The 17,196-nt window shown below is 34.8% G+C and overlaps 1 long non-coding RNA gene across 1 annotated transcript in view; it reads right to left on the reverse strand.

The window, feature by feature from the left end:
- LOC137658238 (uncharacterized) overlaps positions 1-17,196 on the reverse strand; it is a 106,270-nt gene that overhangs the window by 87,414 nt on the left and 1,660 nt on the right. The window contains exon 2 of the long non-coding RNA XR_011047292.1: positions 10,960-11,047. This is a non-coding gene — a long non-coding RNA (uncharacterized lncRNA). The remainder of the gene's footprint in view (positions 1-10,959; positions 11,048-17,196) is intronic.

Genomic DNA, 17,196 nt, shown 5'->3' on the forward strand with positions numbered 1-17,196 from the left:
TGGCTACTAATCAGACCTTGGTAATGGTTGACTAAGAATACAGCAATATTTTTTGTTAGAAATGGTATGGCCATTTATAAACTAAAGCACCTTCCACATAAAGGGTAAACGCAGTGGGGGCACACTTGCCAATTTTGTGGTATGGGTGGCGATCATGTGTAGATGACATCAAAGACTAGGAAGCCACGGATAAACCATTGAAGTGGCAGTGCCAGTTGTTGAGGCCCTAAATGGGCGCCTGGCTAGGGAGGAAGTTATATGTCAATAGTGGCTGCCTTTGTGCCTGGCCAAAGTCATAAGTTCGCCTGCCGTGCCTACTGCCTGCCTTGGACAGTTTGATAAAATTATTTTCCTGTAGGTATTGGTTTGATCTGGTAACACTTTCAAATAGAATCATGGGCAAGCAAGTGTGGCTGAATTGCAATTGCTCCTCGTGTTAGGGGGGCTTAAAAATCTAAATTTGGCTTAACAAAAATTATAGCCCTTTGTCATACAATACGCAGGTTACTCATGAAATCGTGCACCTACCCCTACGAATACTGCCAAGAGGTTCTTTGCCTTTGGTGTTCTCACTTCTGAATTAAAGCTCATTACTGCTCTCCATGATGATCTGATAACTACAAATTAGACATTGCCTCGTCATGTGGATGCACCAGAAGTTAGCAAGGCGTGAAGTAAATACTTCTAAAGGTCTGGCTGGGATCTCCGGCTATGAGAAATCTATAGCCTATACTTACAAATTCCACTTTTTATTTAAGGACATACCTTTAGTGTTTCCTTAACGCGGGGACACTAATAGGTGCTTCAATGTTTATTGCAAAATATGCTCCATAGATACAAGAATACTTTGTAGAAACAATACTACTTGTAGTTTTATATTACATTTTTAGTCTCTAGGAACCAATACTTTGTAACTTCTTCCTATTGTAGGGGGCATCCCTTAAATAATTATAGATAACCGTAGTGTTTAGCTCAATAACCTTTTCTTCCAAAATCCTTTTAATTCAAGCTGTATATCAAAACTATACCTTTGATTCTTAAACAAATTTTTAAGACTAACAATGTATCCAAGTATCTTAGCTTTCATAACTATTTTCATACCTTCCAAAGATTTCTTCGGTCTGATCTTCCAGCAAAGAAACTATTTAGAATTTAAAGGTTTCGTAAGATTTAGCATATGTTTAAAATTTTTTACTGATGACTCATTTTGTATCTTAGGGTAAGAGCTTCCTATATTCAAATTAACCAAAATTCCCTTCCTTCAATAGGAAGATTTTTCTTTTTTTCTCGCAAGGTATTTATTGCCATCACCTAAGACCTATGCGCTTTGCCAATCCTGTCTCCGAATTATAAGACTGAACTCTATATCAGTAGCTTCTTTATACAGTTACACACTAGCACCTCTAAATACTTTAACATAAACAAACTTTCAAATTTACTTTTGCAAATGCTCACATCCTACTCAATTTAAAGATAATTGCTCTAGCAATATGTAAATACATACTATCAAGACACTGAAAAAATTTCCAAGTTATCAAAGTCTGGTCATGGCTACCCACCAGTTTAAGCCCAGATTTTACAGGGAGCCAACAATCTTTCGAGAAGAGTTGTAAGAGTGCACAAATTAGACCAAAGCACCAGCGATTTTTTATAAAGCTGAAAAAAATAAGCTAAAATTCATCGTAAAAAGATTGAAGCTATATTTTGTAACACTAAAGCTTGCAAAATAATAAATATAATTGTGCTTAAAAAAATTCAAGATGTCACAATTCAGTAATAATAAAATAAACAGCCAAAACACATTGAACTATTTGGATAAAGTTTTACAAACATTTATGACAATACCCAAAGCAAAACAAAGTACTTTTTATATTCATACCTTACAAACAAAATACAAGGTCTTAATGAGAAAATGTATTATATATCATTAAGACTAAATTTTACTTAACTCAAAACTAAACCCAAAGCAAAAATTTTTAACTATTAGAGGTTTATTTAAAAGGTTGAAATTATCAAGCTTCATAAAAAAAGAATGAGGACTTAGGTGTTCTTTATACCATTAAGACCAAATTTTACTGTGTATAACTAAAATTTGTGATAATCAATTCTTACATTAGCTATGGAGATATTTATATTCAGAAATTTGAATCATAAAAGTACTCAAAATGCTTAAAATTGTATTAAAAGATACACCAATTATACAAACAATTTGAATCATTAAAACTAAGCCAAAATAGGCGTAGTGCGGAAGTACTAAAACTTTATATAATTTAAAGTATCTGGAGAAAATTTAGATTTAAATCAATTCAATCAAAACCAGCTCTAAAACAAATAGGTTACAAAACTCTAGTCTTAAAATTTGGGCACCTTACAAATAGTTTAATAGTACTATAAGACATATGATACGCAATTATGGTCTTTCTTTAGTTGACATATTGCAACAAATTTATTAGTACCGCAACAATATAATTCAAAACTGTGATCGTTAAAGTTAGGCACCTTGAAACAAATTTGTACTATTTAACTTTATGTCCAGTACAGAGGTAATTAGTTTTCCTTGCATTCGTATGGCAGCAGCTATAGCAATACTAGGACAGTTTGTTTAGGCTGTTTACTATTGAGGTGAAGAACAAAATTTACTCTCTCAACCTTTATAGCCACAAGCATCAAGACCCAGCTTAGCATAGCAGTTCAGTTGTTGGGCGGAGGGATTCGCCTTTCCATCGGCACCTCCTTGGTTTTCTTCTTTATTCTAATTATTTTATTTGATATATTCGTTTCTTTTCTCTATAACTTCTTTCTTAAAAAGTACGTTTCCTATCATCTTCCACTTTTCTTCTTCATACGGCTGTTGTAATTCCACTATTTTTCTTCTCTCGTCGCTGAGGTCTAGACAGTCAAGAATGAAATGGGCGAGGTCTTCAGTAACTGCCCCACATAGATTGCATTCTACCCTACCTCCTACTTCATGTCTTTTCCTATCATTTAATTTTAAACAGTTGGCCCTAGCTCTATACATCATAATAGAATTAGGTTTGTTATAAAACATTTCTTCTCCTATTTGACCTTTTTCTTGTTTGTATATTTCGAAACTATTTTCTCTATCTCATCCCTCCACTTTTTACCATCTACTTCTCTTATCTTGGCCTTGAGCTCTTCTCTTCTCATTCTCCTAAAGGTTCTATCGTTCATTTCCATATCTTTCATCTATTTCCTAGTCTCTTCCATCCACTTGTTATTTTCATTTTCTTTCATTTCTTCGAGTTTTCTTCTGCAAATCATTTCTCCCCTCCTCTATCCCTTTCACAATAAAACAGGGCTTCGCAGGTCCAGTAGGTCTCTTCCTAACTGTTTACCGAGGTAGACTTTAAGCTGCTATGTTGGGATGTTAGTCGTAAAAACCTAAAAGGTTCAGACTAGAAGGCTCATTGTATTAAGAAATTTTTTTTTGTCCAGCATTATACAATGATCCGGGGTTTGTAGCTACTCCACACACCAGAAATCATCTGAAAGAAATTTCAAGTTTCAGTATTTGTGCCAAGAATGACTACAGTGCCAACACTAACTTTAGAAACTAAAATGTGATAAAAATTCATCAGTTATATAATTAGAAACTATGCATCAGGGGAGATTTTTGAAGTGTTGAGTGGGAGATTTTTGCTCCAGGAAAGTCTCCCTACGTCAGTTCCTAAAAGATCAACAAGGCTGGATAAGGAGCACTATTGCTCAGAGCACAAATACCCTGTTAATAACTTTACTGACTTAGTTCAGTAACCATCACTCTTAACTACTAAAGGGGAATTGTACTCTGTCCAGAGGCCTAGAAACTCCACACATGAAATAAAAGTAATTCGATGGCGTACTCTAGCTTTGGCAGGCCTAAGGTCATCTAGACTCTTAGGCTCTGGTTCAGCTCCGTCCCAGGGACCCCAGTGAGAGGCTGAACAGGAATCTTACGTTAAGTAATTATGGAGATAATGGCAAAAAATAGGAGCTGTGATGTAAAGTAAAAGATGGATCTTTACCTATAATATATGGATGCTTAGGTAGGAAGTTCTATTAACCATAATAATTACCTGGAACAGAGATGATAAATTGTTAGTAATTATTTCTCAGCTGATCCCATCTTCGTCGATGTGTGCTTGATGGATAATAATACGTTGGTATTATAAAAAGACGTTTAATGTATAAAAGACTACATTATGAACTTCACTTTGTGACAGCTGACTCGCAAGTGTATATGGAGCGTCTTACACAAATCTCATAAACCAAAACATTGCTAAACAAAAGAGCATCGCTCTGAAAAGACTTAAATCCTACTCCAGTACAAATCATAAAGAATCCTATCTTATCTGAGGTAATCAACCAATGTTTGAATCCTAATACCAAAACAAATCATTACTCTTATGATCAAAGCATAACATGTCTTATTCATGCAACATGATGCAATGTTGTGCAATACCTGAAACACTTGAAATAATATAGTACATTGTTACAATAATACATAACAGTCTCCTCCCCCTTAACTTGACATTGTAAAAATACTCATAAATCTAATCTCTCAGGGGGCTTTCCTCTGTTAATCCTATTAGGAAGCACTTTAACCTCATCTTGTACTGGTACATGAATTGGTTCTGAATCTACATCGGATGTTGGACCATCTTGGTTAATACTTGACTCATTTGATCTAACTACTTCTTTAAGTTTCTCATCTCTAACATTCACATGCTCTACTGTCTTTCTGTTTAACGGCTGTAATTGATCAACATGACGTTTTACAACATTATCACCAACACGAACATCATAATGTAAATTTCCTATCTCTCTTACAATCTCTCCTGGTACCCACTTCTCTGGAGTGTTGTACGATCTTACCATGACATCAGACGGTAAAAAATGTCTTACATTAGGAAGCTTTGCTACTTGTTTATACCCTTTATCTTCTAAATCACTTTGCAAACTTGGATACAACAAATATAACTTACACCTTATCCTCCTTCCCATTAACAAATTTGAGGGTGCCACGCCTGTTGTGCTGTGCGGCGTTGTTCTATAAGACAATAAAAATTTTGACACATGCAAAAATATATTACCTGAATTAGCTTCTCTACACTTCATATTGTGTTTAAACGTTTGAACAAATCTTTCAGCCTCTCCATTAGTGCATGGATGATATGTAGCTGAAAATGTATGCTTTATACCATTGACATTACAAAATTCTTTAAACTCTTGTGAGGTAAATTGTGGACCATTATCTGTAACAATTCTTTCCGGAATACCATGCGTTGAAAAAATTTGCATTAACTCTTTTATTGTGGCGTAAGACGTTGTTGTCTTCATTGGGATAATTTCTGGCCACTTACTGTAAGCATCTACTACTATCAAAAACAAATAATTCAAAAAAGGACCTGCAAAATCTATATGCACTCTTTGCCATGGATACCTGGGTAACTCCCACGGGTGCATTCTAGCAAATTGAGGATTGTTTTGTTGCATAACACAATTCATACAATTCCTTATATAACATTCCACATCTTTATCTACACCTGGCCACCATACAAAAGTTCTCGCAATTGACTTTGATCTTACAATACCTTGGTGATCAGCATGTATTTCAGACAAAACCTTATTTCTCAGTGAATTAGGAATAACTACCCTGGAACCTCTCATCACTATTCCTTGTGTCACACTCAGTTCATACCATATATCCTTATACGGTTTACAATTTTCCTCCTTTCCACATAAGTCCCTACCTGTCATTAAACTCTCCAAAACCTTACTAAGTACTGGGTCTTGCTTGGTACTGTGTGCTACATCTTTTGCAGTTATTGGTACACTACATACTGAAATTAATAAAACACTGTCATCATACTCTTCTGGAGCTTTGTCTACGGGTAATCTGGATAAAGCATCTGCATTACCCATATTTGATGTTGGACGGCATTCTATATCATAGTGGTACGCTGCTAACGTAACTGCCCAACGTTGTAGTCTTGCAGCTACCAACGTAGGTAAACTTGCTTTTGGACCCAATATTGCTAATAAAGGTTTATGATCTGTAACAAGTGTGAACTTTTTCCTACCATAAAGATACATATGGAATTTTTTAACTCCATAAACTAATGCTAAACCTTCCTTTTCTATTTGAGAGTAATTCCTTTCTGCCTTGTTCAATACTCTAGAAGTGAATGCAATTGGTTTTTCTGTTCCATCTGGCATTACATGAGATAATACTGCACCTAAACCTATGTTTGATGCATCACATACTAATTTAACTGGTAAATCCATTCGATAATGTACTAAGAATGTAGGTGATGTTATTTCCTGCTTGATTCTTTCAAAAGATTCCTGACACTCTTTTGTCCACTTCCATTCTACACCCTTATTCAACAGATTATACAATGGATGTGCAATTGTAGACAAATTCTGAATTAAATTCCCATAAAATGTTACTAAACCTAGAAATGATTGTAATTCCTTAACATTTTCTGGCACTTTTGTTGATTGTACAGCTTTAATCTTCTCTTTAGTTTTGTGAATACCCTTGCCATTTATTACAAAACCTAAGTATTCCACTGAATCAACTTCTAAAATACATTTGTTCTTATTTACTCTAATATTATGTTCCTTCAACTTCTTCAGAACTGTTCGCAATCTTTCTCTATGTTCTCTTGTGTCTTTACCCGCAATTAAAATATCTATAAAAATGAATACTCCTTGCATTCCTGAAAAAATCTTATCCATAGTTTGTTGCCATATAGCTGGACTACTTGCAACTCCATAAGGTAATCTCTTTGGCCTAAACAAACCTAAGGATGTATTTACTGTACATAATTCTTGTGAAGTTTCATCCATGGGAAGCTGTTGAAATGCTTGTCTTAAATCTAATTTAGAAAAAACACTGCATCCTGACATAGTTGCAAACATGTCTTTCGGATTTGGTAAGGGATGTTGAGCTACTTGCAGTCGTGGATTTAACGTTACTTTGTAATCTCCACATAACCTAACCTGTCCACTTTCCTTCACAATAGGAACTAATGGTGTAGCCCAATCTGAATATGTGACCTTTTCCCAAGAACCTTCACTTTCCAATCTCCTGATTTCTGTTTCAACTGCACTTTTCAATGCATACGGTACTGGTCTCGGAGCAAAAAATCTAGGAGAACTGTCAGGTTTCAAAACTAAAATTGCCTTGGCATTCTTTACTGTACCTATTTTATCTTCAAATACGTCTTGAAACTGATAGGATATCATCCATAGACCTTTTATTTTTGTTTTCATCTTGTCTACCTGCAACCTTCAAAATACTAGGCCAATCTAACTTCAAATACTGTAGCCAATCTAAACCTAGCAAAGTTTGTCCATTACCTTTTACTACTGTTAATGGCATTCTCTCTAATTTCTGTTCTTTGTACTGTACTTCTACGTTCGAAGCACCTATTACCTGAATATCAAAACCATTATAACTTTTCAAAACTCTATTTGTACCTTCTAATAACAGATTAGGAATGCTTTTAGCCATTTTCTCAGACATAATTGATACATCGGCTGCTGTGTCAACTTGCATCAAAATTGGTTTACCATTTATGATTACTTCTACCATGATATGTTTCTTTGCACCTTTGTTGACTGAATTTATGTGAAACGCAAAATCAGTTTCTGAACTAACCTGATTATCATGAACATTTTCCTCATTATTCTCTTGACCCATAGTATCAACTGTAGCTTTTATTTTCTTTGCGTACTGTTTAGGGAATCTACAAGCAGTTGCAAAATGACCTAGCTTTCTGCAATTCTGGCATGTCTGTCCAGTAGCAGGGCATTTCTTTGCTTCGTATGCAAGATGATCAGTTTTACCACACCTAAAACACTTGGGTTTTTCCTGTTGTTTCTGTATATAAGCCTGATTCTGATATTTATGAACATTAGTGTTAGGCACTTTTCTATGACTAGGCCTTGACATATTCCTTCTCTGATTCTCATTGGTTTTCCACTTAGAACCTACTGTATTAATTTTAGAATTTTCCATTCTATTGCTTGTAGAACTACCTATTATGTGACTTTGCCTATTTGATGTTTCTAAAGCTCTGCCTGTTATCAATACCTTTTCTAATGTTAAATCTTTATCTTGCAATAATTTCTTTCTTAGCTCTTCTGATGTGCAATGTGCAATTACTTGATCTATGATAACATTTTCTAACTCTAGAAATTCACATGAAACGGCTAAATTCTTTAGTCTAGTCACAAATGCATCTAAACTTTCATTTTCTTTCTGATAAGCTTGCGCTGAAAACTGGTATCTTTCAAAAAATTTATTGACTTGAGGAGCAAAATATGTGGTAAGAGCCTTAATTGCAGCTTCACTTGTGTCATCTGTAGGCTGCAAAGTCTTAAACACTTCCCGAACGTCCCTACCTGCTGTATGAAGTAATAATGCCTTCTTTTGTGCATCCTTCATGTTCCCTAATGCTTCTAAATAAATCTTAAATTCCTCACACCACTGTTGCCATCGTGTTGCAACAGAATTAGGCTCAGCAGTGACGCTAAAAGCTTGAGGTGGTTCTATATTAAAAGGCATTTTGTTTGCTTACCTTAATAACTGTGGTAGGTTAAGCTACTTTTCTGCAGTCACAAGTATACTTCCTACCTACCCAACTTTAAATTTCACCCTTTTTGTGTATTTGATGAAATTCCTATTCTGATGCTGGTAAAATCTTCATTGAGCAATTTTACTCTTGTTTTCCGATGTACAAAACCTTCTCTTGTGCTGGCAGTCTTTGTGAATAGGCTCCAATGCTTCTCCCTGCTTGCTTCTCCCTGCTTGTCCGTCGTCCTCAAACGTCGCCAAAATATAATATATGGATGCTTAGGTAGGAAGTTCTTTTAACCATAATAATTACCTGGAACAGAGATGATAAATTGTTAGTAATTATTTCTCAGCTGATCCCATCTTCGTCGCCAAAATATAATATATGGATGCTTAGGTAGGAAGTTCTATTAACCATAATAATTACCTGGAACAGAGATGATAAATTGTTAGTAATTATTTCTCAGCTGATCCCATCTTCGTCGATGTGTGCTTGATGGATAATAATACGTTGGTATTATAAAAAGACGTTTAATGTATAAAAGACTACATTATGAACTTCACTTTGTGACAGCTGACTCGCAAGTGTATATGGAGCGTCTTACACAAATCTCATAAACCAAAACATTGCTAAACAAAAGAGCATCGCTCTGAAAAGACTTAAATCCTACTCCAGTACAAATCATAAAGAATCCTATCTTATCTGAGGTAATCAACAAATGTTTGAATCCTAATACCAAAACAAATCATTACTCTTATGATCAAAGCATAACATGTCTTATTCATGCAACATGATGCAATGTTGTGCAATACCTGAAACACTTGAAATAATATAGTACATTGTTACAATAATACATAACATTACCTTCGAAGCAGAGATTCAATGCTAGGTCACTCGCTAGCACTTAAATGTTACTTGCTCCTTTCAAGATATCTGGTATACTGTCCCGAGATTAACAATCAAATGAAGGAGTAAAGATACGACAAGGTTTAATTAACCTAATCTTGCTTTATTGCACAAATTTACATTAAAAGAAATGGACATTGAACATCAAACAAAATGTAAGAGAAAGAAATGCAATAAAAATATGGTTGATTAGACTCGTGGTCTTCTGCAAGGATTAATAATTGAAAATGGGCCAGGCATGTGGTCCATGTTACCCAGAGACTGCTAATCTCTATAGCAAACATATGTAAAAACTGTACACAATCCCACCGTACACAGCCTGAAATATGTAATAGCCAGCTAAACCTAAATTAGGTAAAAATTAATCCAAGCCCTTGACTGGTCCACCCCTGGAATCCTCACTTTTGGCGAATAGGAACTCCCAGGCTCGTGTCCTTCCCTATCTAAAGCCGCAGGTCCTGGTGAGAGTTGTTTTGGGAAGGGGGGGGGGGGGGTGAACCAGAGGTGCACAGATTCACTGACCAGGTCGGTCAGCCAATCACGGCAATAGCTTCCGAACGAATGGGACGACCATTGGGATTTGGGTCGTGCGGGTTCCGTTCACCTAGCTTCACCTTTCAAAACAGGGGAGCGTGGTGGTGTGCAGTGTAACCCAGTGGAGGTGCCATCTCGGGACTTTAGGAAAGGGCAATAAATTGTTGTAAGGAGTGCATATAAGGCAGGATTTTGCACAAAATACTTGGGAAATCTTGCTGCTCTAAGGGAGTTTACATAAACAATAATCCTACCTATTCTGGCTTGCTAAAGAATAGAGAGTTAAAATATAGAAATCAGTAATGGGATGGTGCGATTGGCATACATCTAAAAATTAACAAACCTTAATTGGTATTGAGAAATAGAAGTTGCTTTCAAGTCAGCAGTACTAAAATTATATTCAAAACCAGTTTAATAATCTCGACGCACGTAGTTTGAGGAAAGAACCATAATACAGAGGTGCGTAAGGCTTTTGCTGTGCGAATCTACGCTGTGACGTCACTAGCATGGCGTAGGCTATTGTCAACAGTTTAGTTGATTTAAAATAGTTCTCCTGATGTTTCGGTATAGAAAACTTAATATAGGAGAGAATATTTAAGGGGTAGCTACAGCATTAGGAGAGAGCGTAAAATACAAGTGGAAGAAGAGCGAGAGAAATTCTTTACAGCATCAAAATAAATTTCGTACGAATAAAAAAATATTCAAATAGCTAAAGAGCTTCAATGAAGTATTTTAACTAAATGGTACGAATAATAAATCTAATAGTAAACTAAAAATGAACTAAGTATGATAAGAACTTAAGTCTTCAAAATAAAGAAATTCTAATAGCTAAATTGAACTTCGATGAACTATGTAAAAAGTTTAGACAAAAGTGAGCAATGAATGAAACTACAGTAGCCCACGCTGGCGAGGATGAGAATTAAAGACTTACCAATGGTTATGGAGATAAATGTCCAAGATATTTCTCAAACTCATTTTATAATGTCCAAACGAGCGCCAAACCGAAGGATCACCAGCGCCTGTGGGAATGGGAAAGTTTTAGGTTCCAGTAATTAAGGATTCTCAGAACTATCCAAGTTTTATTTTTCGTTCAATAAAAATCGAAGGGAATATTTCTTTTCAGCTATCTTAAAACAGTGATACAGACTGATTGCAGAAATTTAGAGAAACTGTGCATTAAAGATACTAGATCCTGTAGAGTAGGGTTCCCGGCTGTGTAGGACTAGAAAAGCAACCTTTTATAAGTAAGCAATATCAGTTTTATGTCTGCAGTTAGTATTAGAATAAGTTAGAAACAAAAATAACTTGCTGAAACTTGTGGAAGCAGTTGATATTTGGTGTTACGCTTATGTGCAAGGATTTTAGAAGTCTTGAACACCTCTGTCCGTCCATCCACAGAGAGAGAGAGAGAGAGAGAGAGAGAGAGAGAGAGAGAGAGAGAGAGAGAGAGAGAGAGAGAGAGAGAGAGAGACTAGTACAATTTCGTCCGGCTATGAAACTGAATTTAAAATTTTGAGTGCCAGAGCAAATGATATGCAAGCTTCGCCGGATTTCAGTTCTAATCACATTAGTTTAGCATGGCTTTTAAATCTATGCTAATACCTTAAAGTAAAACTTAAGACACCAAAGCCTCTTTCATGTATGACCAGATCGGTGACAACCGAAATTCTTCTGTTATTCATCTTAAAATTTAGATGGCCCCAACAATATTTATACAAAATATTTACCTTAAACAAGCCAACAGTTATTTAGCTCAACTCAATAAGTGTATACTTTTACCTAGACTAATTTTCTTTAAAATCTAATTTATTTCTCCTTGGGTCATACCCCACATGTCGAACGACTCTCTACACTGCCCACGGAGTTACATTGAAATTGGTAAAGTAGTTTCTGCGTAATGGTGTGGACAAATAATATATATCATTTCCCAAGCATTGCGGTAATTTGAAAATTTCCGCTTTTTGAAAGTTGAGATATCTGAACAAAGATCTGGCTGGTTTTTTAGTCTTCTGAAAGAATTTTAAAGATTCTGTGAGCAAAGATCTGGCACTTCACTGTCTTGGGTTAGAGTTCTTGCTTGAGAGTACACTCAAGGACACTAATTCTATTTTATTTCTATTCCTCTTGTTTTGTTAAAAGTTTCTTATAGTTTATATAAGAAAAAATTTTAATGTTACTGTTCTTTAAATACTTAATTTTTCCTTTCCTCACTGCTTTTCCCTGTTGGGCCCCCTAGGCTTATAGCCCCCTGCTTTTCCAACTAGGGTTGTAGCTTTAGTAATAATAATTTACTTTAACTGATTTAATTTATTCAAAGTAGGAATAAATTTGGTCAGAATTAGTAGTGTGTGTTAAAAAAAAGAAAGAAAGAAAAAAAAGTAATACACGTGAATACGTACCCTTTGCACTTGCCATTTAGTAACAAGTAATTTTGGGTATGATTAGGCTTAAAACTTCACCTTTAAGTTTGAAAAGCTTAAAATTTTCAGCACGGGCACCAGATTTTAGTAATTTTAGGGTACTTTAACTTTCTAACTCATAATATCCTTAAAACATCACAAATCTCTTTGCCAACTCTATTTGCCAAAATATTTTTAAAGGAATTTTAAGCAATACTAAAAATACAGTAAATGCGTAATAAAATTCAATATAGTGCATAAGAAAATTAATTTCCCACGCATACATAACTTTGTAGCTACATTCTTTATATACCAAGATATATTCAATTTGTAGCTGTTCTTTATGCCAAGATATAGTTTGAAAAAAGAAAAGGAGTTGCATTCTTTATACCCAAGATATATTCACTTTGTAGCTACATTCTATTTAAGCAAGGTATATTAACTTTGTAGATATATTCTTTATAACTAAAATACACACACTAACTACATTCATTAGGCAGAAGATATATTCCACTTTAATAGCTAAATTCTTTATACCCAACATACATTCACTTGTAGCTGCATTCTTTATACCAAAGATACATCCACTACAAAGCCGCATTCTTTATACCCAAGACGCATTCACTTTGTAGCTGCATTCTTCATACCCAAGATGCATTCACTTCGTAGCTGCATTCTTCATACCCAAGATGCATTCACTTTGTAGCTGCATTCTTCATACCCAAGATGCATTCACTTCGTAGCTGCATTCTTCATACCCAAGATGCATTCACTTCGCAGCTGCATTCTTCATACCCAAGATGCATTCACTTCGTAGCTGCATTCTTCATACCCAAGATGCATTCACTTCGCAGCTGCATTCTTCATACCCAAGATGCATTCACTTTGTAGCTGCATTCTTCATACCCAAGATGCATTCACTTCGTAGCTGCATTCTTCATACCCAAGATGCATTCACTTCGCAGCTGCATTCTTCATACCCAAGATGCATTCACTTTGTAGCTGCATTCTTCATACCCAAGATGCATTCCCTTTGTAGCTGCATTCTTCATACCCAAGATGCATTCACTTTGTATCTGCATTCTTCATACCCAAGATGCATTCACTTCGCAGCTGCATTCTTCATACCCAAGATGCATTCACTTTGTAGCTGCATTCTTCATACCCAAGATGCATTCACTTCGTAGCTGCATTCTTCATACCCAAGATGCATTCACTTCGCAGCTGCATTCTTCATACCCAAGATGCATTCACTTCGCAGCTGCATTCTTCATACCCAAGATGCATTCACTTCGTAGCTGCATTCTTCATACCCAAGATGCATTCACTTTGTAGCTGCATTCTTCATACCCAAGATGCATTCACTTCGCAGCTGCATTCTTCATACCCAAGATGCATTCACTTCGCAGCTGCATTCTTCATACCCAAGATGCATTCACTTCGTAGCTGCATTCTTCATACCCAAGATGCATTCACTTCGTAGCTGCATTCTTCATACCCAAGATGCATTCACTTCGTAGCTGCATTCTTCATACCCAAGATGCATTCACTTCGTAGCTGCATTCTTCATACCCAAGATGCATTCACTTCGTAGCTGCATTCTTCATACCCAAGATGCATTCACTTCGCAGCTGCATTCTTCATACCCAAGATGCATTCACTTCGCAGTTGCATTCTTCATACCCAAGATGCATTCACTTCGTAGCTGCATTCTTCATACCAAAGATACATTTACTTTGTAGCTGCATTCTCCGTAACCAAGATACATTCACGTTGTAGCTGCATTCTTTATACACAAGATAAATTGATTTTGTAGCTGCATTCTTCATACCCAAGATAAATTTACTTTTCAGCTGCCTTCTTCATACCAAAGATACATTCACTTCGTAGCTGCATACTTCATACCCAAGACATATTCACGTAGTAGCTGCATTCTTCATACCCAAGATACATTCAATTTTCAACTGCATTTTTCATACCCAAGATATATTCACTTTGTAGCTGCATTATTCACTTTGTAGCTGCATTCCTTATACCAAGAGTTATTTATTTTGTAGCTGCATTCATCATACCAAGATATATTCACTTGGTAACTTTTCTTAATACCCAAGATGCATTCACTTTGTTGCGGCATTTTTTATACCAAGATAAATTAACTTTGTAGCTGCATTTTTTATAGCCAAGATACATTCATTTTGTAGCTGCATTTTTATAGCCAAGATACATTCAATTCACTTGGTAACTTTTCTTAATACCCAAGATGCATTCACTTTGTTGCGGCATTTTTTATACCAAGATAAATTAACTTTGTAGCTGCATTTTTTATAGCCAAGATACATTCATTTTGTAGCTGCATTTTTATAGCCAAGATACATTCATTTTGTAGCTGCATTTTTATAGCCAAGATACATTCATTTTGTAGCTGCATTTTTATAGCCAAGATACATTCATTTTGTAGCTGCATTTTTATAGCCAAGATACATTCATTTTGTAGCTGCATTTTTATAGCCAAGATACATTCATTTTGTAGCTGCATTTTTATAGCCAAGATACATTCATTTTGTAGCTGCATTTTTATAGCCAAGATACATTAATTTTGTAGCTGTATTCTCAATACCAAGGTATATTCACATTGTAGCTGCATTTTTATGCCAATATATATTCGCTTTGTAGCTGCATTCTTTATACCAAGATATAATCACTTCGAAGCTGCATTCTTTATACCAACATATATTCACTTTGTAGCTGTATTTTTTATAGCAAAGATACATTTGGTAGCTGCATGCTTTATACCAATATATATTCAATTTGTAGCTGCATTTTTTATACCAAGATTTATTTACTTTGCAGAGGCATTCATCATACCAAGATATATTAACGTTGCAGATGCATTCTTTATACCAAGATATATTCACTTTGCAGCTGCATTCATTATACTAAGATGCATTCACTTTGTAGCTGCATTCTTTATACTCAAGATACATTCACTTCGTAGCTGCATTTTATATATAGAAGATACATTTACTTAGTCGCTGCATTTTATGTATGCATGATTTATTTAAGTTTTAGCTGCATTTTATATACCCAATATTAATTTACTTTAAAGCCGCATTTTATTTACCCAAGATTCATTTACTTTGTTGCTGTATTTTTCATACCCAGATACATTCACTTTATATCTGCGTTCTTTATACCCGAGATTCAATAATTTCTCAGCTGCATTCCTTATACCCAATATACATTCACATTTATACCCAAGATACCTTCACTTTGTAGCTGCATTATTTATACAAACATGGAACAGTTCCTCAAAGAAAACTCAAAACCTTAACTAGTGTTCCTCAAAACTTAAAACTTCTTTACGCATTAGTCTTTACAAGTTCAATTTTTGTTCAGTGCATTGAAGTAGTCATACTAGCCCAACTAAAATTACCTATTAAACTAATTTCCTTTCAGAAAAAACTAACCGACAATTATGTAAATTTTAATACTGCATTGAATAAAGTGTCTATTTACCTTATAGGATTAAAAAATTGCCATTAAAAACTAGGTAAAATTAGATAGGTCTTCAAAATGAGCTAAATTTTAAGATTATTTGTTTTCATTTAATTTTTTTTTTTTGGAAAAAAATTCATCAAAATAAAGTCAATAGGACCAAAATTCAATAAAAATTATGTTATAGAAGAAACGGGTAATGGGTCAATCTTTAAAATAACAGGAAAACTGTATAACTAAAAGATTCTACAAGTCAGACTGAAGGTAAGAAAACCTATTAACTTTTGAAATTTTGAATAAGAGTAATATTTGAGTAATTCTTCGACAAACTATTCAACCAACCACAAGTAATTGTACATCTTTAAAAGCTGGACAAGGAAAAATTGCAATGGAAAAGGTCAGGCCACAAAAGTTCTACACTTAATGAGCTTCGTGACTTGTACACTTAGTTATATAAAGCAGATTATGCATCTAATAAAAATCATTTACGAATTGAACTAAGTTTTAGTCATGAAAAAATTTAGAATAGAAGATTAAATAGGTATTAGAATAACAATGGGCAGCTGTTTGTGCCGAACGTGGCGACTGCAAATTTAAACAAGGAATTTAAACAAGGCACGTTCCGCGAGGTAGTAATTCTTACACTGTATTCAAGTCATTGACACAGGCGAAGTTTTATGGATAAACCATCAATATAACTTTAAAAGGAATCCTGAATACTGAGACATAGCCTTGGCCACCTGATGATACCGCAAGTTAATATTTTATACGATGAAAAAATAAATAATCCACGAGTTAATATTTTATACGATGAAAAAATAAAAATATTCCTTTAATTGAACTATTAAAAAAATGCTTAAATATATAATGCATGAGAATAAATGGATTTACTTAAAAGTTATAATTATGAAAAAGGCATTTATTTTCACTTATAATTACGAGGATACCAACTAAAGTGCCAAAGCAAAATTTTGCACCGTTCAACATTATACCCCTTCTTCCATAGAAACAAGGCTTCCATATCTGTAGCAGTATTAATCCTCACATTTAATACCGTAAAGGTAATTCTGGGCCATGTTATCGTTTTGATAAAAAACTAAAACATCAAAACGCTTAAGAATTAACTATTAACAAAAGAAAACCATATTAGGCCTACTCATTAGATTTGAAGCACACCCACAAATACTTTAAAAACAAAAGTCTCAAATGATTATAGTGTCATCGCTTCAAGGCTGAAAAGATTCTCTCCCAGAAACTTTACATTTAAATCTGGA

Source organism: Palaemon carinicauda, chromosome 19, assembly GCF_036898095.1.
Source record: "Palaemon carinicauda isolate YSFRI2023 chromosome 19, ASM3689809v2, whole genome shotgun sequence".
In the NCBI taxonomy this organism is placed as follows: domain Eukaryota; kingdom Metazoa; phylum Arthropoda; class Malacostraca; order Decapoda; family Palaemonidae; genus Palaemon; species Palaemon carinicauda.